Source organism: Mercenaria mercenaria, chromosome 12, assembly GCF_021730395.1.
Source record: "Mercenaria mercenaria strain notata chromosome 12, MADL_Memer_1, whole genome shotgun sequence".
In the NCBI taxonomy this organism is placed as follows: Eukaryota; Metazoa; Mollusca; class Bivalvia; order Venerida; family Veneridae; genus Mercenaria; species Mercenaria mercenaria.
Genome location: NC_069372.1, coordinates 8511360 through 8535069, shown reverse-complemented (window position 1 = coordinate 8535069; position 23710 = coordinate 8511360). Strand labels below are relative to the sequence as shown.

Below are 23710 nucleotides of genomic sequence, written 5' to 3'. Positions count from 1 at the left end.
CGATCAAGCGAACAATGAAGCATGCACAGATAAACTTTTACCTGTGACATGCCTGGGGCTAATTTCCACTACTGGACACCGTTTTATGGCTCTTTAGCCTGTGTTTTGCTGTCAAATCAAGCCAGTTGCGCTGGTGTATAAATTTGTTAACTGAGGGGCCCATAGTAATAAAAATCGTAACTAGCCAGCCAGCTGTGGGGAGGGGGCTGGGCCCCCTGGCCCCCCACCTGGACACGTGCCTGACGATAATAATACCTGCTCTGCATGCATGAGAAAATTACCAAATAAAGTATCTAGTCTGTTATTACAGATTCCAGTTGGAAGTCTAGACATCACTGTTTATTATCTGTAAGAATGACTCAGTTTTTCGGCGACGCCGTCTAAATTCGTTTTCGTTACCTATGCCACGTGACTTCAGTTTGCAAATCAAACTACTTGATAACGCATTATAGATAATTTATCAATATGGAAGATTTATGCAACACTCTGCCTGATTGGACGAGAGTGTCAATTTCTTTCACTCTGTTGATTGTGCTACGCTGAGTGAAATATAGACAAAGCGTTTATCCTAAACGACGCTGTTCACAGTTTTAAAGCTAACTTTGGCTCAGTATATTTAGCAAGAATATTGATATATCTCCAAAATGAAAAGTAAGTTTAATAAATGTGATAAAAACCTGTTCAAATACCAACATATATCAAATTAAAGAAAGAGCTGAATACGGTCTGCGTATCACATGAATAAGGGTGTGATAAGAGTCTTTTATGTAGAGAAGTGCTTTTTAAAAGATTTTCCTTGCTTTTGTGACATTCGGATTGCATATTAAAATGAGTACTTGTTTGCTTTGATATATTTGTTATAAATTATGAATATTTTTCTTTAGTATGGTATGCAAATATTGAACTCAGTTGAAATCTGTTTCATTATATATATGCTATATAATGATTGAATCTCATTACACGGAAATGAAGGTACGTTGCATACAGTTTATCTATGTGAGATGACTACGGTCAAACTTTGCTTATGAAACAGAAATATTGAAATAATTACAATTGTATGTTTTGCTTGACCTTCACTTTTTTATAGGTGTGACGCCATTGTCCAAAAATTCACGAATAGCGAATATGCATTTGTTAAAGCGTGATCAGTTGTCCTATTTTAGAAATAAATAAAAATAATAAATAAAAAAATCCTTTAATTTATTTTTTTCTCATGTATTCCAATCAAACTTGATTGGTAGCATCTTTGTTAGGCCCGCAGCCAACTTTGTTCAGCTGGGACATTTGACCCCTTTTCGGGGCTGCTAGAGCTAAAACTAGAAATGCCTTTATACAGCGTCTCATGGACAGCTTGGTGGATCTTTGTCATACTTGGTCTGGAGCTTCATTATAAGGTCCTCTTCCAAATTTATTTATATAGGAACTTGGGCCCTATTAGAGACCACTATAGCTAAAAGTAGATATGCCTTTCTTCGCATTAACCACTAAAAGGTAATGGATTTTTATCAAACTCGATGTGTAACAATATCGTAATTTTGTTACAAATAGGGATAGGGACCAATTTAGCTTAAAATATAAACACGTTTAAAGACCTCTTCTCATGAACCGCTTCATGAATCTTCATCAAACTACTGCTGTAATTATTCGTCTAAGGATAAACGAAACAAAATTGCAACCCTATGAAACCTTTGCGAAAAATTAAAAGAGAACCATTTAAATGGTTAAAGTGCGGTGTTAAGTTTTGCAATTTGAAAAATGTTAGATGAAAGATGAATGTTAGATGAAAAATTCATAAACTTCTTTCCTTATTACAATTCGCCGACCATCATTTTTAAGGATATTTCTTGTTTCTGTATTTTCTGGTTATTTGCTATCATAGAGTCAATATTGAATTCACCTTCAACTCGTGCTGGGTGATAACACGTATATCTACTTCTATGACGATGAAGTTCAACAGCGTTTTATAGTTATTGAACAGAAGGCGTCTTTGGACTCGATGTTACTTTGGCCTCGACTTTGGCTCTACTGATTTCCAAAACAATAGGTGTCATTTACGTACAACAGACAATCATCCTGTGAAGTTTGATTATGCGAGACCAAGCATTCATAAGGTATATTGACTGCCGACGGCGGACCAACGGACCTATAATCCAACGTATAGACAGACCTAAAATGAGCAAGACAATATACTCCGTCTTCTTTGAAAGGCGAATAAATATGAGAAAAAGAATCGCTTTTATCATTTTTTCCATTCTTGCAAGAGTATTTTATTACATTAAAGGAAAAGAATAGTTGTATGCTGATTTTTTTTCTGGAGACGAAGAAACTCGAGTGGCATTTATAAATCTTATGAAATCTGGTTTCCTCTGCAGTTGAAAAAAAAGAAAGTTTTCATCAAAACAGATTCCTTTTTCTTATCCATAAAGTTATCTTATGCTTCTGCTTAAATCTAATCTGTAGATATAGTTGAAGATAATAAATATTTGCTAATGTGTCATTAATACAAATTTGTCATTTTCATAAGATTGTTTTTATTTTTCGAAAGAATTCTGAATTGAATTTACAATTATATAGAAATATTACGTTTGTGCATTATGGAAGCCAAAAAGGCAATATTTATTTTCAAACAATCTTCTGTTTGTTTAAAGTTTCTTATTATATATCTTCATAAACCAGGTTTCGTTTCAATACATAATGCTTGAAACCTTGTATTGAAGGATTTAGAAGACAACCCAAGAATCATTACTTTCCAGTGTTTGTAGTTAAGCAAAGACATCAAATGCCATATAGTGCGCCTGCTGATCAAACAAAAACATCAAACATGTCTAGATGTCTAGAAAATGAAAATCCATCACATAACGGTTTCAAACGAAGGTTACAAGTAAAATATAAGCAAAATATAGTTATACTAAATCTGAATAAGGCTCTTTATTTTACAATGAGTAAAATATAAGCAAAATATAGTTATACTAAATCTGAATAAGGCTCTTTATTTTACAATGAGTAAAATAAGTGTAAATTCGGATAAATTCTAGAGTCTCCTCACCAATATAGTTTATCGTTTGTTTGTTTGTTTGTTTGTGAAATGAAAAGGAAAAAGAAACCCCAGACCGCATGTCCGATTTCGGGGTGCGTCTTATAAGCGAAAATATATGGTAGCAATTGTTTCTAGTATTTCATATTCAAATATGTAAACTTGCGTCCTCTGTTACGAGTACACAGTATTAATATGTACAGATATTTGGATGAGGCGAATATGGGTTATTTCTGCTGTGTACGAGCCCAGTTGAATTCGGTACTGCATTCAACACCATAAAATATACTGAAATGACGTAAATACAAATATTCGCACATCATTTTAATTGACGAATTGACAAAAATACAAAAAAAAAAATGTACAGCAAAAAAATACGCCTCTTGTGTCTTCCTCTACCATGAAAAGCTTGAAAGTCGCCATATGACCTATGATTGTGTCGGTGTGACGTTAAACCAAACAACAAGAACAACATAGACAATTATATCTATGCATATGACAATAAAATACAAAAAGTACTAAATTATCTTGTAACGTACATATTATAGTAAATGTAAATTAGTATCCGAAAAATCATGCATCGGCAGATTATTATAATTATATGATATCAAATACTTGCGTACAAACTGTATAAAAAGGGCCATTCACTTCTCAAATCCAAGAACAAAATAGCGGTATTTTATTGCGTTCCCATAACGGTAAAAATACATGCTTTGCATGCCCGAGGAAATTGCAAAATAAAGTATCAAGTTTATTATTACAGATTCCAATTGAAAGTCTAGACATAACTGTTTATCATCTGTAAGGATGATTCAGTTTCTTCTATATTTTCTGGTCATTTTATATTATAGTGGCAATATTGAAGGGCTGGGTGATGACACATGTATTTACTTTTACGACGAGGAAGTTTAACAACTGTAAAGCGTTTTATAGTTATTGAACAGGAAGCGTTTTCGGACTCGATGTTACTTTGACCTCAACTTTGGACCTACTGACTCCCAAAACAATAGGTGTCATTTACGTACAACAGACAATCATCCTGTGAAGTTTTATTAAATGAGACCAAGCATTCATAAGGTATTGATCGCAAACCAAATAACTACTGACGGCGAACTGACAGACCGACAGCCTAACATATATACAGACCTACAATGAGCAAGACAATATACCCCGTCTTCTTTGAAAGGGGAATAGATTGCTTTTATCATTTTTTCCATTACCTGTAAGAGTATTTTATTACATTAAAGGAAAAGAACAGCTGTATGCTGATTTATTTCCTTAAGATGAAGAAACATGAGAGCTTCTCGTATCGCGTTGCATTTATTAATCTTATGAAATCTGTAAAGTTATTTTATGCCTCTGTTTTAATCTAATCTGGATAATAAATATTTGCTAATGTGTCATTAATACAAATTTGTCATTTTCATAAGATTGTTTTTATTTTTCGAAAGAATTCTGAACTGAATTTACAGTTACATAGAAATATTACATTTGTGTATTTTGGAAGCCAAAAAGGCAATTTTTATTTCAAACAATCTTCTGTTTGTTTAAAGTTTCTTATTATATATCTTCATAAACCAGGTTTCGTTTCAATACATAATGCTTGAAACCTTGTATTGAAGGATTTAGAAGACAATCCAAGAATCATTACTTTCGAGCGTTTGTAGATAAGCAAAGACATCAAATGCCATATGGTGCGCTTGCTGATCAAACAAAAACATCAAACATGTCTAGAAAATGAAAATCCATCACATAACGTTTTCAAACGAAGGTTATAAGTAAAATATAAGCAAAATATAGTTACACTAAATCTGAATTAGGCTCTTTATTTTACAATGAGTAAAATAAGTGTAAATTCGGATAAATTCTACAGTCTCCTCACCAATATAGTTTATCGTTTGTTTGTTTTTGGGTTTAACGCCGTTTTTCAACATTATTTCAGTTATGCAACGGCAGGCATTTTCATGGATTCTGTACCAGTATAAACCTGTTCTCCGCAAGTAACTGCAAACTTACCTACATGAATCAGAGGTGGAGGACGATTGATTTCAGACACAATGTCTTTTATCAAACCGTCACGGAGAACATACCCCTGCCCATAATTCTGATAACACACTTATTAGCAAACATGACTTTTGCTATGTTTCAAACTTTCTCTTTTTGATATAAAATTCTAAAAAATTAAGGAAAAATTTGATACTGAAGGCTTTAGACCAAACTAACTAACTCAGACTCTTTTATAAAATTTGTAAGTGTTACTATCATCTAACAAATCGAAAAAAAATCCCTTTACTGTAAGTACTAAAACTCCGGACACATTAGCTTGTTAATATTTTTTTCCTCACGTTCGTGTCTGGTTTTAAGGCTACGAGGCTTAAATCGTAATCCTGCAAGCGAGTTTTAGAAACTAAAGACAGCCATTAAAAGACAAATCAAGTTTACGATGTATTATCATTATCGGGTCCCTTCGTATTTGGGAGTACAATCAATATTCCTTTATGAAAGAGTTCTGCTTGTTATTCTTCGGGGTCTTTGTATTTGTTTTTAACAGGCGCTCGAGTGCGTGTTCACTTTCCATAACCTACTATGAACATGCTTAGTCAGACTGAGTCTATGATTATACTTGGTTGTGTCCTATACTTCCAAAATGCCTGACTAGTATTTAAGATCTATTTGTATATCAATCGACGTAAACTGACATACACAACTACTTTTTTTGTTTTTTTTTTGTTATATATATTTTTTTTTTATTAGAAAAAAACAAAACAAAAAAAATATATATAACGTATTAATGAAATGCGATGTAAAACATCAAGAGGATTTTGGAAAAGAAAAAATGGGAATAAACCAATAGATGATAGTGTGACAGCTGACGACTTCTTTAAAAATTATTTTAAGCATTTCAAACTGCGACACACTAGGGAAATAACGACGAAGTTGGTGACTGTCCATGGGACACATAATAGTACACGTTACAGCGCATTCGGATGGCGGGGTCGCGAGTTCGATCCCCCAGGGCGATGCGTATGTACTCGTTGAATAAAATAAAATAAAATGAAACATCAATTTTCTTCTTCCTTTATCTATTATAGAAAAAGTCAGTTCAGTGCTAAAAACGACATATATGACCCATGTTCTGTCCAGTTTGCCAGGAACCAATATATTGTAAGAATTACTTACAATCCCCTTCAGAATCGTGACCGCTGATCCTGAGTCTGCTTTAACCCTTGCCATGCTAAATTTCAATAATGGACTTGTCCATCTTCCAATTTGGGCAGTACCATTTATCATTTGAAGGGTTTTTTACTGAAATTTACTGCCTGAATAGCGAACAGTGCAGACCATGATCAGACTGCAGAATCGATCGTGTCCAGTATGGTAAGGGTTAACAACTCGCCATTGATTTTTAGTTTTAATGTCCATTGTAAGAAATTCTTACAATTGGCGGGCTTCTGGCAAATTAGACAGTAAATGAGACATGCCTAAGAAAACGACGTCAACGTCAATATGTTATTACTCAAATTGTTCATAATGGCTTTATCTACACTTCCGCGACCTCATATACTAGTATGTGATAAACGTTTATTATAGTTAACGGCTTTGTAACACAGATTTATTTTCAAAGAGGCAAGACACCAGACACTTTTCTTACTAAAAATTGACTGTTTCTATCAGTCATATCCACTTTCTGGAGTCTAAAAGGTTGAATTGATTAATAACACAATATATCTTTGTTAAAGATAATCTTAAAAGGTTAACATACGTCCGCATTTTCTTTACTTTGTCTGCGTTTTGACGTAAATTAAGGTAAATTGACATATAGTGCACATACAACAGCTGATCAAATAAGAAATGCAAACATGTCTAGAAAATACATATACAGAAATAAACATTGTTGGTATTCATTCATTGAGTAATTCAATAAAACATCAGAATAGAAGTGGATTTAATCTTTATATATTTATTTACTGCATGTCTAAAATGATATGTCATCAATGTATAGCAATTTTTTGTAGTACTTCTTATTCAAATATGTAAATCTGCGTCATCTGTCGTTAGAAATTTCATTTTTATATCTCAAGATACTGGTTCAAGACCATGAAGTAATCACTTGAACAGATATTATTAGGTTATTTAACAATATTCAGTACAATAGTGAGTTCTACTGGACGAGTACACAGTATTAATATGTATAGTTATCTTGCCTCCTACAAGTTTCTTGCATTTCTATTGGTCAATAGACGTCACGTGGAGACAGGATATATTCCATATCCTGCTAGTACATTTCAGATATGAATTTTGATTTTAAAAAATGGCTGCCGCTTTGTTAATTTACAAAATATTAGATTATAGCATGTAAGTAAAGGGTAGTCGGCAAGATAAAATCGTTACACAGCTTGTTGGTGACAGGATAACAAGCAGTGTAATTAATAATATTTGGACGAATCTCGACATTTGGATGAGGCGAATATGGGTTATTTCTGCTATGTACGAGCCCAGTTGATTCAACACCATAAAATATACTGAAATGACGTTAATACAAATATTCGCCCATCATTTAATTGACGATTTGAAATACAAAAAAAAAACATGTGCAGCAAAAAAAATACACCTCTTGTGTCTTCTTGTACCATGAAAAACTTGAAAGTCGCAAAATGAACTATGATTGTGTCGGTGTGACGTTAAACCCAAGAACAAGAACAAAAGTTGTTCCCATTTTCAATGTGGTATAATCTATCATAGATTAGATTACTTTACATTTACTCAGGACAAAAAGGCCGAACTCAGTCTTCAATTACAGAATTCTTCATATCCAAACTTAACATAATCATTAAAGAGCAACTTTCGAGTGGTAGACAGCATAAAGATATAAACAGACTTACAGTGCGCCTGCTGATGAAATATGAACTTCAAACATGTCTAGAAATCTAACGACAATAATAAATGATCAAAGAGTAAGTCATTCCTTTAATCTTACGAGCACAAATGTGTTGGGGTTTTTTAACACTTTTCTTTCTTTCTTCAAAGCTTAGATATTAAAGCAAAACCTTGGTACTGAAGGCTTCTGACCAAATAATACAGAATGATATTATCATATTTGCGTTCGTTTGGCACTCTGGAACCTTCATAACGAAGTAAATGTAATCCTGTACTGGCCGAACTACTTTCAATACTGGGCACATTAGCTTTTCAATAATTTCCTCCTTACGTTTTTTTTTCTCGATTTGTAAGCAAAACACATTTTTAAGGACTAAGAGGCTTAAATTGTATCCCTAATACTAGATTTTAAAGCTACAAATGTTCGAAGAAAAGTACTGACGATAGACCTTCGTCGGACGGATGCCGGTCGGCGAGTGATCGCAGTATCTTACCCTCAGATAAGCTTATACAGCCATAGCTTATCGTGCCGAACTCGGTCTAAAGTTACAGTTTGCTATCCATATTTTCTGATCAGAAAATTTTAGAAAATGAAGTTTTTTACGATGCTATCCAAGTCATACGGAATTTTATATAACTACATGTATTTCTGAACGCATTTCAAATATGTAACGTAGATGTTCATTCGCTATGCCAATGTATCGTGGAAATGTATTTCAAAACAGAAGACATTTTTCTCATCCCGAAACATTTGAAATTAATGAGCAATATTATCAAGTGTAGGCCCACTTTCTGCGGTCAATTTTAGCAAGACAATTCTTATGCTGTACATATATATTCGATTCCGGACACATTAGCTTTTTAACAGTTTCTTCCTCACGTTCGCATTTTTATCAGCAACAAATATCTTAAGGAGTGAGAGCTTAACTTGTATTCCTAACACTGATTTTCAAAACTATAGTTAACCTTTAAAAGGCAAATTAATAGTTGAAATTTAAAGGAGAAGTAAGATAATGGCATTCTTATGTTTAATTTCGCTACTAGTTCTTCTTAAATAATTTAAGGCAATAACAGAATTTTCAAAATCGGATTAACTGTAAAAGACTTATGAAAATTTTAATATTTAATGAAACTGGCAGCGATGTTGTTCCCATGACGACGAAAAACATAACGGCGGATTAGATTTGTTTCTAGATATTCCTTTACTGTTCAAAACTGGAAAGAAAGAAGTTGTCTGATTTGCATCTAAAACTTAAGGAACAGTTGAAAATAAAACTATTATGTTTTACAAATTTTCACTGTGTTCATGTAGTTTTGAGATATATATATTAGTACATTTATATACAAGTAGTTATTCTACGATTCATGAATTATCTTTTTAATTCCAAGGAAATAATGCCACTTTATTATCGTGTTTCCATGGTATTAACATATGTTTTGCATGAGAAATAAGATGAATTAATATATTCAGTTTTAACAGATTCTAAAATGAAAACAACCATGCATTTTTTATTAAAACACAACAGTACTGACGTCTTGTCGACATATTATTTAGCGCCAGGTATACCGGTGTGGAAAAGGAGTGCTACTATTTTACCTGGAATACATTTCGGAATCGAAAATATGACAGAACACTGACACTTGGGGTCAGAACTCACCACCCATTCCACTCTCCTCCGCCCCTGGTTAAGTTTAGCGAATATTTTTAGCATTTTAATATTTAATGCATTTAAGCCGCACACGAAATGATCGTTTTGTTCAAAACCACGTAATTTTATGCTAACGGTCCCTGCAAATTACTTTGTAATGACTTTGTACCATGGATCTATTTTTCAAAGACTCCAAGATATTACATCTGCTTTTAGACAATTTATTCTTACTAATATTTTCTGACTCAGGCTCCAGTCTGTTTCATTCAGCAACATACACTTAAGGTTAAAAGGAATAAAGAACCGCATATCTCGATTGAAGATAATCATAACAAGAAATATTTTTAAAAATGATGGTCGGCGAATTGTAATAAGGAAAAAAGTTTACGAATTTTTCATCTAACATACATCTTTCATCTAACATTTTTCAAATGGCAAAACTAAACACCACACTTTAACAATTTAAATGGTTCTCTTTTAATTTTTCGCAAAGGTTTCTAAGGTTGCAATTTTGTTTCGTTTATCCTTAGACGAATAATTACAGCAGTAGTTTGATGAAGATTCATGAAGCGGTTCATGAGAAGAGGTCATTAAACGTGTTTATATTTTAGCTAAATTGGTCCCTATCCCCATTTGTAACAAAATAGCAGGAGACCTTACGATATTGTTACACATCGAGTTTGATAAAAATCCATTACATTTTAGTGGTTAATGCGAAGAAAGGCATATCTACTTTTAGCTATAGTGGTCCCTAATAGGGCCCAAGTTCCTATATAAATAAATTTGGAAGAGGACCTTATAATGATGCTCCAGACCAAGTATGACAAAGATCCACCAAATTGTTCATGAGACGCTGTATAAAGGCATTTCTAGTTTTAGCTCTAGCAGCCCCTAAATGGTGTCAAATGTCCCAGCTGAACAAAGTTGGCTGCGGGCCTAATAAAGATGCTACAAATCAAGTTTGATTAGAATACATGAGAAAAAAACAATTAAAGGATTTTTTTATTTATTATTTTTATTTATTTCTAAAATAGGCCAACTGATCCCGCTTTAACAAATGCATATTCGCTATTCATGAATCTTTGGACAATGACGTCACACCTATAAAAAGTGAAGGTCAAGCAAAACATACAATTGTAATTATTTCAATATTTCTGTTTCATAAGCAAAGTTTGACCGTAGTCATATCACATAGATAAACTGTATGCAACGTACCTTCATTTCAGTGTCATGAGATTCAGTCATTATATAGCATATATATAATGAAACAGATTTCAACTGAGTTCAATATTTGCATACCATACTAAAGAAAAATATTCATATATAATAAATCAGTTAAATAATTTATAACAAATATATCAAAGCAAACAAGTACTCATTTTAATATGCAATCTGAATAAGTCACAAAAGCAAGAAACCTTTTCATATACAGACGACAATTGTAACAAGGAAAATCTTTTTAAAAGCATATAAAAGACTCTTATCACAACCTTATTCATGTGATACGCAGACCGTATTCAGCTCTTTCTTTAATTTGATATATGTTGGTATTTGAACAGGTTTTTATCTTATTTATTAAACTTACTTATCATTTTGAGATATATCAATATTCTTGCTAAATATACTGAGCCAAAGTAAGCTTTAAAACTGTGAACAGCGTCGTTTAGGATAAACGCTTTGTCTACATTTCACTCAGCGTAGCACAATCAACAGAGTGAAAGAAATTGACACTCTCGTCCAATCAGACAGAGTGTTGCATAAATCTTCCATTTTGATAAATTATCTATAAAGTAGTTTGATTTGCAAACTGAAGTCACGTGGCATAAGTAACGAAAACGAATTTAGACGGCGTCGCCGAAAAAGATAAATAGATGTTTGACATTAACAAGGCAGTCATGCTTGTATAAGATGTAAATTGACGTATTAGGCGCCTGCTGATCAAATCAATAAATAAGTCCAGAAAAATATGTATTGACAAATTCATTATTAAATGCCTCCGTACCCGGATGGTTAAAGTCGCTTGAATGAAACAGTCATTCAGCTTGTAGGTTCTGCCCAGGTATAAACTACTGCCTGAAACAATGTCCATACGGACACCTTGAGTCAACCTACACCACCAAATGCTGGACAGACGACATATGGCCTTTGTCCTGTAGACGTAAGATCCAGTAAAACAGCTATAACTTCCAAGACTTATCAACAAACTCCGAGAGACATCATGACGTTAAGCAGTTTTACTATTCGAAACACATTTATAGTATTTTTTTATATTTTTGTTTCTGTGTCTAATATGAAATGGTGTGGTCTTCGTATTGGAAAGAAATATCAATAAAATAAGTCCGTGCCTTCTGTTTCCTCGGATGTGTAACTTACATTGAAAAATGATTAATATCCAACGTTTCTATTCCATTAGGACTCGTTAAATCAAAGTAATCGAATTCACAAAAACATAAAAAGAATTTCTGAACAGATTTTAACAATTACAAAAACATACTTTATTTCTGTACCTCTGAAGCAAAAGGAACAAAAGAGTGTTCCAGACACATCATTCATTCTAATATTTTCTTTCTTCCGTACTAAACTGTTTTTATGACACACTGCATTAGACTTGAAACGTTCTATTGCAATACTCAGGATATCCAAACCAAACTTAATCATTAAAAAGCAACCCTGGTCATTTCACTTCGAGCTTTCCTTAATCTAAAGATATTAATTGACATATAGTGCGCCTGCTGATCAAGTCGGAGTCTCAAACATGTCTGGGAAAACGGTTATTCGCCAATAAGAATAAGTGAGCCGTGCCATGTGAAAACCAACATAGTGGCTTTGCGACCAGCATGGATCCAGACAAGCCTGTGCATCCGCGCAGTCTGGTCAGGATCCATGCTGTTCGCTTTCAAAGCCTATTGCAGTTAGAGAAACTGTTAGCGAACAGCATGGATCCTGACCAGACTGCGCGGATGCGCAGGCTGGTCTGGATCCATGCTGGTCGCAAACCCACTATGTTGGTTTTCTCATGGCGCGGCTCAGATGTTGGTTCTTTAACAGGTGCTCTATGATCACTGTTTCCCGTAGTATATTTTTCATTTGATATTATTTCATATCTAGAAAAAAAAATCATGAAAATATATCTAACTATGCTAAATATATAAATTACTTTGCATGTAGAACTGCAATAACATTTAAATGTGATACCTAGTAACACCAGTTTGTTAAAAAAAAAAAACTTCTAGTTTTTAGTGGTTTGAGAAATTTCTGCTGTATATTTAAAATGTGACAGTTTTTTTATATAGTTAGTATTTACATAGATTTAATATAAAACTTGTTTATTCTTTCAAATATGACATTTCAATCAGATCAAAAACTATTTTTTTCTACTCAATCTTCTTTACGCTGTATCATTTATCATGTGTTTATGCTCTATCATCATATCATGTGTTAATGTGGGTATTCGTTTTCTGTACCACCAACATCAGCAATATGTTCTTTGGAATGTTTTTTTATCAATATAACGACAAAATGATTAGGGGTTTGTTCTTTAGAGTTGTTTTTCAAAATTTGAAAAGAATTGTCCATTAAATTCATTTTCTCATAACACACTACATAAGCACAGATGTGTTTGCATGTTTTTCTAATGCATTTTATTTTGTTCTCTAGAGTTATTACCGCGGAATTATTGAAAACATAAATAATAAATGCCACTGTACATGTGTTTCCCTCCACTTTTTACAAGGGTTAATTATCAAAAGGGAGACGCAGGTAGTCAGTGAAATAAATCCATTTACATTTGGGTAATTTTACACATTTTTACCTTAGAGAAACAGAGGAAATACATTAACGCCAAAGCGTGAACTGAATATCAGATTTGTTATTAATCAAAAGCCATTTCAGCAGGTATAAATGGTAGTTTCGTATTTCAAACAAGTAAGCTCAGTCACGCAAGCTTTTCTGTAACAGGATGCCATTGTTTCACGTTGTCAGATGATTCTCTCACGGATACAGATAATAAAGTATCGTCTTATTGTATATCTTAAAAGTTATAAAAGACAGTCGTGATCTCTATATTAAAAAAAAATACAAACGTAAATATATAATGAAAAAGAAACACCAGCACAGACATATACTTTGTTTAATGTAGTAATGTTTGGAGAGAGAAAAAACATTTGCTTTTTCAGATTTACGATTTGCTATACCATCAAATTCAAAATACGTTTCAAGAAAATGATCTGAATGTTTAGTAATATCATCTTCACGCACATAATGTTCGTGCGTGCGTTGTGTGACTTTTATGTGGAAAAAGGAAACTTTCTACCCTTAACATGTTCTTTGGCAGATGAACAATAAAAGTGTTAATCAGCAAGCTAGCAACTGGGTAGTTGGACATTTTGATACATCATCAGCAGTTAAATTACATAATCAAAGGACCAAGAATGTCCTAAGGACGTTTTCATAGTTGTGAAAGAGTATGCGGGCTTTTTTAGGAATATGCAGTGCAAAGTAAGCAATGCTTATTTGTAATGGAGCAACAATGTCAAGGCGTACAGTCATATACTTAAGTTTAAGTCTACCTGCACGTATATATGTTGCCAAACCCATCATCCTGAGAGGATATCCGTGATCAGTAGTATTAGAGAGTTTATATTCACTTAGAATGTTCAAAAGTCTGTTTCGAAATATATTCTTAGCTCAGAATGCCATTTCTGTGCTTTCTTTAGATGTCTGGTCGACGCCTGACTAATGTACATTTATAGAAATTGGCAACCAGACGTCTGAATGCCTCAATTAACATCAATTCTTATTTTCAGAAAAGAAACATTAATTCTAACGTGAATAATACATATCAAAGCCAACATAAGCACACTATTTATTCATCGTCTAGTGTCCGTTTTCAGAGGTCATTTTTGTTGTTTCGGGTATAAGTATTTGTCTCGTCTACAATCATATTCAAGAATTCATTATCTGTATCAAAAGGCTGAAGATGTCGACTCTGAGCTCGATGGTCGAGTTCGAACGCACATTTTCAATATTCTTGCCATTTTTGATAGGGGTCTCCACAATCATTAATTGAAATCCAACAAAGTCAAGTTCATCAAACCCGTCAAAAAGGTCAAAATACCCAATCGAAAACCTTTATTCTTTTTTATTTTTTTACATGTTCAACAGGTGTTAAAAACTTGCATTGAAACTTTCCTACTGGGACTTTTGTTTGCGCATAGATAAAGTATTTCTTATCTACATTTGTTCTAGATAAAGTATTTTCCATCTATATTTGTCCTAGATAGAGTATTTTCAATCTATATTTGTCCTAGATAAAGTATTTCCCACCTTTATTTGCTGGCTTTTAGCAATGCATACTTGAAGGCCTGGACAAAATAAATAAATATTTCCTTTTATTCCACGCAGCTTACAATAACTTTTCTTGTTCAGATACAACTATAAATGCAGAAAACTTTTGGATGCTCTCATTCTTAGATGTATGTCCATTTGATAAATAATCGCAAACATTCTCGAAAATTCCATGAAATAAGGTTCTACTTTTTCTTATTCTTCAGTACCTGTCACACAGTCACAGACTCCGAAAGCAGTAAAGAGGTCCATATTAATGAGCTTCCGATATTGACCAATCAAATGAGGATACCGACAACTTCCGTTTCACTTAATTAACCAGAAAACCAAGTGACTCAAAAATATGGGATGTATCTTTCTGTCACATTTTACATTAGTTATCTGGATATGCCTAAAGATGTAAAAAAAGGAGGCAAGGGTAGATTTCCCGGAAGGAAGCATCACAGCAGACCCGCAACAAAAAGAAACTGTAGCGGAAAAATATAGCAGAGGGGTTGCTTCGAAAATCTAACAACAAGTATATTTTACTTATATGCAAAATACAAAAATGAGTAAGGGATATATGAAAGGGTGAGGATGTTCTGTAAAGTGGAAATAACAACGATAAATATGCATCACGGAAAACCACAGCAGCGTACAATTTCAAAGAAAACAAAACAACATATAGCGACATGATAACAACTACATATTCTTCTACTTCACATTTCAACTGTATGATTAAAGTCTACATATTTTACAGACAACATGGGTGTTTAATTTACGAAATGTTATATACCAGCCATTGATTTATTGGTTTCATCTTTGAATAAGTTTCGGACGAGAGATCAACACGAGTGATATAATTATAATTACGCACCTGAGCGACAAGAAAAAAATATTAAAAATGAAAATGTTAACAGTTACATTAATTTGATTCTAACACGAAACCAAGCAATATTTATACATGTATATTCCTGACGACATTCACCAAAAATTTGACTGTGTTGTGAGGTCTTCTTTTCTATCGCGTCGAAATGATGTTTGACGCCATGACGTAATAACATTTGATGACAAACGGTGATTTTGTTGCATAAACTTGTCACAGTTTCAGTTTACTTTGTTAAAATCAGAACAAATAGGATAATAAATACTCGCAAAAATTCACTTATTCACTCGTTTTTACGATAAAAGAATATCTTTGTAATTCAGGTATCACTTAATAAAACAAAAACAATCAGTGTTTAGTCTTGCTTTTATATGGCAAATTCATACAATATCGTGCAATACGCATTTAATGGGTACATTTCGAAAACTATGATTTTTAGCGCATTCAACATAAAATATGATAGGAAAGTGGTGTTATGTGGCAACAATGAAATCATTAATACTGTGGCTATATAATCTCAAGGCATTTAGAAACCTAAAAGCGCTTGACTAGTCTGATGAACAGGGGTCTCTTTTTTATCAGATGAGGGAAAACAGGATTTTTGAAAATGTTTGAATATTATGCGAGTGTTAATTGAACCAAAGTCAAATTGCCCATGATATTGACTATAAGTTATTCATACGTCTACAAATTACATTCTGAGCAGGAGTTTGATTAAAGATGTCTACAACTGAAATGGCATTGTCAGAAATACTAATTCTGAGACCCCATCCTATTTTTAATGATTTCCAAAAAGCGTGCTCGTGTAATATATTAATCCAAACTTCTAACGTCCCGCGATATTATTGGCAATATCTTTCAGAGCAGCTTTAGAAAGTCAAACAAATACATACATATGACATATAATACATATATCATATTTAAAAATTAGCACATTTCATTTCAAGGAAGGAAAGTCATGACAGGTACAAAACAATCTCTTGTTTTTTATTCCTTTTGATTAAAATTTACATTTGGTTTAATATTTGAACAAATATATGTGAAAATTCAATATCTACACCTCTGATTCCTTATAAATGGTAGAGGTTGTAATATGAAAGAAATGGTGTCCTTGCACCTTTGCAAAAATTGATTTTGTTGAAATTTCCATATGTTCATTACATGAGGCTTGTCTAAATGGCTAGAAAATTTGACAAATGTACAAGTAGAATTATGAACGATATCAATCAAGCTATCGAAGGGGCATTGAAAGTTTTGGTAAGCTTACAAGCTGTTTAATGTGCTTTAGAAGAAACTTGAAATTTCGCCTTTTTCAGTTAGGGCGGCGAATAAGGCAAATTGTTAACCATGTTCTAAAATCTAAAAGTGAGATAATATAGTCTGTAAAATTGGGGGTTAATAATCTGCAGGGCTTTAGTCAAGTACGGATCATACAAGTGTCTTATAGCTGTACCATATATCGTTTGCATAACACAAGGAAAGTAATAAAACTTGGCTCGAATGGATTTATCATTTTAAACTATGATGTACGTTTTTCTGTCTTCAAAATCAGGTAGTCCCCAGTCTGTATCGTGCTTTCTTTTTGGCTGATGAAATTTGTTTATTTGTCGAATCATCTGTATAATACAAATTTTGATAGGTTTTGTTGTTATTGATAAAATACTTTAATCGTATTTACTCACTCCGTATTCCTTTTCTGACCCAATCACTTTGACAAAAATATTTAAAAGTATTGAGCAAGCACGACTTTAAATATGTTCTGAATATTTTCATTTGTAAAAGTATGTTAGTATTTTGAACTATGAAGTGCATATTGAATGTACGACGTCACGCTTTTTAAAAAAACAAAATTACCAAAAGAAGAAATAAATGACTACGGAGGCTGCTTTTTTCGATTAACGTCAAAAAGTGCTATAATTTCAAGCTAGCGAGGTAATAATTGATATGGTACAAATACACTTAACGTTAAACGGTTAGCTTAATGCAAATAGTTTTTATTCATTACAGAAATGCATTAAGATGTCTTCAACCAATTGCATATTATGAAACTTAAACGGGTTCCTCTGCAAAAATAATGTCAAAGCAGAACTTAATTTGAATAAACTCTAATGACTCCGTAATGCAAATAAATAACGTCTTGCAATCTTAATACTCAAAGGTCCGTGACATAAAGTGCCAGAAAATAATTTTTGTGTTCACTTTGATACCTGATATTCGTTTTAATTTTTTGTGGTCCCAAGAGCTAAAACACATTTATATGTGCACTTTGATAATGGACTGTTATTAATAACCATGTAATTTTCTAATTTTCATTTATGTATTGTAAACATTAAAATTTGCAATGTTTTTACTAATGTCAATTTTATATTGTTAAATCAGAATCAAATATCAGCTGTTCGATGCAGAGGTAAATGAATTAATGTGACTTCGCTCATACGGTAATATTTTTGAGAGAGAGAAAAACTGAAATTTTTAATTCTTCTACAAAAGATGAACGAAAGTATCAATTCGAATCTAAAAAATATTTGGAAAATCGTATAGGTAAAATTATAATTTCTGCCAGTTTGTTCGTAACGAGTTCTCATGATAAACTGTACAGTACTAAAGCACATGTTTGACGTCGTTGGAGGGAAACAAAGCCTTTAAATAGTTTTGGTATTACATACAGGATATTTGTTTGTTTGCAATGAGAAATCGAAATATATCTTCACCGATAAGGAAGACAATTCAGTATTTTCTCGAAGGCGGAGCCTGAATGAAAATATCAGAATTGTCTCCCTTATCGGTGAAGATATATTTCGATTTCTCATTGAAAACAAATAAATGTTCCTTTTATTTTATACTAACTGGTGAATATCAACAAGTTTTCTGTTTATTACATGTTTACTTATTCAAATGAGACCGATACTTAGTGTCAAAATTCGGCTTTGTTTAGGCTACTATGTTACATAATGATGCATCCGCTAAATATCCAATATCCTGATATCGAATGTTGGTGATTAGGTCCGTGAAATCAACACGACGCCATTTGGTTTAAAAAGAAACAAAAACTGCGTTTGAATATTTTGTTTAAAAAACATCATCCACTGCTAACAGATAATGGCAAATGTCAATAGAAATGTATGAATATTTCCATTTTTACGGGTCAATGCCGGAACGGAAACTTGCTTTTTTTAGCACTCAAGCACATGCCGAAGGTCAGATTTACGAAAAACATGAACATCTGTGGAATAACCGAATGGCCAAGGAAGATCAAGCTGTAGAACTAAATATTATCATGGATTCAACAAAAATAACTAGGAAATATTGATCTAGAAACTGCATAGCATAACAAATTATGTCTCGAAAATGGGATAGAACACAACTGACAACTGGCTGGGAAAATACTTCGACGAAAATGATGGCATATTACGTAAGGTTGAGTTGATGTCTTCTGATATTTAACTAAGACAACAACCAACTAAATGTGCCGTCGCCAGTATAATCTTCCTAACGATAACAAACAGATGAATGCACATGCATGAATGGCAAGTTCAAACAACTAAGGTAACATTACTACATGTACCTATTATTTCTAAAGGCTGCAAAGGAAGGTAACTAAAGATTATATTTCAAGAGAGATATTTCTCCTGAAAAAAAAGTTCGGCACTGTGAGTGATATAGGGAAATATTTCACTGATAATTTTCAGTATTTCACAAATTAGCATAAAATAAACTAGTTGACGTTGAATTCGTTTTAAGTATGGGAGACGTTCGAATTTACGTGATTTATAATCGGTTAAACAGATCAAATTTTGATATTTCAGAGGGGAAAAGTTACATGTGATAAAAAGAATGATTACATTTGTATCTTTCCACACTGAATTTATTAAACTCGCTGAATAAAACTGATAAAGTGCTCGGCAGAGTCTCGCATTTTATTATTTTATTCAACTCGTGTAATATCTCCTATAAATACATAATGTACACAACAGTTTAACCGCCATCTGTTATTTTACCAATATCTTAAAACGATTCTCTTAAAGTACTTCTATTTGAGTTAGCTGAAGCTCAGAGCAATATGAAGCCCATGACACTTCAAAATTTTAATAAAAATCAAATAATACCATCGTTTAAAGACTTCAATCTATTTTTGGAAAGTTATAAAAAACACTAAAATATCCAGAAATTACAAACTAGCGGAAAACATTGTTAGGAAGAAATGACAACGAAAGCAAAAACGTTGTTGTTATGCCCTGTTTAAAATGAACGTTTAATATTTGTATGATTTGTATGAAATCAAAATTTGCACCCTTTGTATTCGAATACTAGATGATATTCACTCGTACTTCCTCGTGTAGTTTTGTGACCTTTTTTCAAGTGGGGTTAGTAGTAAAATGAATAAAATTATATCTATAGATATGATAAGAAAATTTTAAAATTTTGTTATATCATAAGAATATATTAATCTAAATGTATGCCAAATTAAAAAAAAAATGCAATTTAAATAGTTCTATGCATACTGGCAAAATAGCAAATGGCGGGTTTTGTTCGGTATAATTTGCAAAAATTTAGTATTATGGCTAAATCTAGGTATTTGAAACAGAAATATAATCTTCTCACACCAATATATTTTTTTAAGAATTCTCAATGAAAACATAAGGTAAATTGTTGTTTTTTTTTTCGCAAAATGATGTCGACTGCCTTTTATTTTTAAGATTACATATTTTCTTATGTAACTTTATTCTCAACGGACAAAAATCTTCTGAATATTTTACGGGAGAATTAAATGTATACCGTCTGTGTTTTTACGATATAACAGTCAAATAATGCTACTATTACTTCATTTGTCCGCATAAATATTGCAGTGTCGTTAAGTATCGTTTTATCGTAGAGGGCAACAAAGTGTCCCAGATAAATTTCGTATAATGGCAATAGGTAGTTTACTGGATTTACAAAACAAAATTACAAAAAATATTTTGGCGAATATTCGCTGTCAAAATTCTCAGCGGGTAACAGTAGTGGCACTGAGAAGCACTAGGATTTTATTTTAGAGGCTGCAAATAGGATCATTGTCGACAATATTTGATGACAAGAAAAACACTAATTATTTATTGCTTAACTGGTCGATACTCTAAAGTTATATTTCTACAAATACCCACGCTATCTTAAGATTTCACACTTTTTAAAGAACATTGATCTATGGAATGAGCAAATTGATTGATTTTATTGCCAATAAAAAGCAAGAAACTGCAGTCGGAAATATTCTATTCGGAAATTAGTTTGTGAACTAAAATGACAAGATATGCATTGCACTATGGAACTTTTCTTGAAATAAATATTTCCCACCAAAAATATCTTTTGAGTCTCGCCAAAGTGACATTTCTCGAGACTTTAAAGCACGCTGTAATTACAAGGAACGAAACGGTAACAAAATTCCAGACGATAAATTGGCATAATAAGTCGTTTGCTGGCAGTAAAGTTCCTTTTGCCAACTAAAGATTTATAAATGACTCTTTGGCAGCTCTTTTCTTTCTACATAAATTAAGTGATTGTGGCGAACAACTTTAATACTGATAAATATATTTAGAAATGTTTCCATTCGTTAGAAACTATAAACAAAATGCAACACACAATATCTATTTATAAAAAGAAGCTATATATATAGAAAAAATAATTTACGTTAGTCTTGTGAATGGTACTCCAAATGTTTACATCATATTAATGACGTCATTTCAATAGACGTTGGTTTAACTTTATGATTAATTTGATTTTACAAACTGTCAGATAGTTTCGCTTTTAAAAATTTACATGAAAGCAAGTAAGGGTTACACAGAAAAAATTGTGGACGGAATATAAAAATTCTATACATCATTTTAGAAACGACATTTAGATGTTTATTTTATGTTGATATACGTGTTCTTATTTGTGTATGCGCAGTTTTCACGTTTTTGCTAACCCGACCTACATATGTCAGGTTAATATAACACCTAAAACGTACTATAAAACATTTCACTCCACTTTTCGTTTTTATGTTACTAACTTTTATCACGAATATAGTAAGGTAATTAGGCACTGATGGTCAGATTCTTGATTAGAAGATTTGTCAAATGTTTTCGCGACTTATATATAGTCATGTATATACTACCACAGCGAGATTTAATTCGACAAAACGACCCCTTTCTGTTTCAGTAAATTTAGTAAAATAGAAACTATATGAATGAAGAATCTATTTCTTGAAAAAAAAGTACTCGAGTATACTTTTTAACAGTATGCTTAAAAAGGATTTACATCACAGGCTCCATCGTGGTAGTGAAATGTAATAATGTAGTCTGTTGAAACAATTTCAACAAGTTTCAAAGATATAAATAGACATAAATTTGACGGACCCAAAATGCCATGTCGAAAAGGTGGCATACCTTTGTGAAAAGTAAAACAGTGTCATGACACCACAGTGAGTATACTCACAGATACTGAGATACCATCTTACATATAAAAATTTAACCAAACAACGGTAAGTCGAAAAATTGTAAATAAAAGCAAAACAGAGTTACGGAACCTGTGTAGTACATTATCAAAGAACATACAAAACAAATACGGTTGAGTGCTAAATAGTTGAACTATAAAACGTAAGTAATTATATTTCAATATACAAATGTTTCGCAGCTTATTTTTTAAAGACTACGGTCATAATTTCTATTTTATTAGAACTGAAGTAACCTTTAGTAGAAAACGGATGCCAAGAATATACAAATTACAAGAGTTTCTAGTGTTTTATAGCAGGACTATGAAGGATAAATAAATATACAGGAATCTATCCTTTAAAGGGACTGACCTCCAGATCGTACGACAACAAAGAAACATGAAACTGCCTTAATCATAAAGTTTCATATAAACGGTCGTTCAGTACGAACCTCCGCAAAGTATTGGTCAAGATAGTGAGGACGTTTTTATTGCAGAGGCAGTTCGATTCCCGACTCATATTTTGTTATTGTTGTTTTTGTTGTTGTTGTTGTTGTTTATGATGAGGAGGAGGATTTAGCATTTTGTATATTTTAGAAACAAAAGCTCGTGTACTAATGTTCATACTATTACCAAGAAAGATCATTTAAGCCAAAACCTGGAGTCCAGTCTCTTCAAATAATCCAAGGTTTAACACCTTACTTAATATCAAAATGAGACTTTGCATATATGCCTCTTTGAGAATTGCTTTGAACATCTTCTTTTAAATAACAATAAAAGATCCTTAAAATAATTTCTGGTTTGATTCTACCTTAAATAATTCCAAAGTCATTCTTCAAAGAAAACTAATACAACAATGTCCATGAATAAGAATACATATTTACCAATATATCCACATATGACTTTCGTTTTCTTTGAATTTCAAAACACATAATTAAGTCATTCTCCAAAGATGCGCTGAAAATCAAGTCCAAACATCACACGCGTTCGCAGATGACATGCTATCGGGAAAAAAAATATTTTCCACTTTGATAGTTGATTCTCTACATAGAAGTCTCGTGCAGTAATGCGACTGGAACGATGTTCAGAGGACTCTGAAATCCCCCCTGTTCAAATCAATCAATTTCCCAATAACCCTGTAAGTAATGTATTTATTTATACATACTGATACATCCGGCCACTTAAGGTCTCTGTTCTAAATTGGCTGTAATTATCTATAGACAGATTTCATACTTTTCTCTTGTAAGTAGTGTAATGTGGCCCTTAACATAGTTTTATGAATACTGTTTGGAATTCCTTGCCTGAGAAAAATGCGTCCAGTCTCTCTCACAGCGTTAAGTTTCATATCATTCTGTTGTTGTTTTTTTTTTTTTCTGAATACTATAATCTGTATACCTTTATATGATTTTGTGTTCTGTTTCCTCTGAATTCTGTTATCTGTGTAATCTGTGTACGGTTTCTGAATTCAAATAATTTGTTTACTGTTTCTGAATTAAG

General features: G+C 32.6%; 1 protein-coding gene across 2 annotated transcripts in view; it reads right to left on the bottom strand.

The window, feature by feature from the left end:
- LOC123533809 (cGMP-gated cation channel alpha-1-like) overlaps positions 1 to 17385 on the bottom strand; it is a 78476-nt gene extending 61091 nt beyond the window's left edge. For both annotated transcript variants that reach the window (XM_053519138.1, XM_053519140.1), the window contains exon 1: positions 17303 to 17385. The gene's annotated coding sequence lies outside the window, so the exon portion shown is untranslated. The remainder of the gene's footprint in view (positions 1 to 17302) is intronic.
- Between the last annotated feature and the right edge of the window lie 6325 nt (positions 17386 to 23710).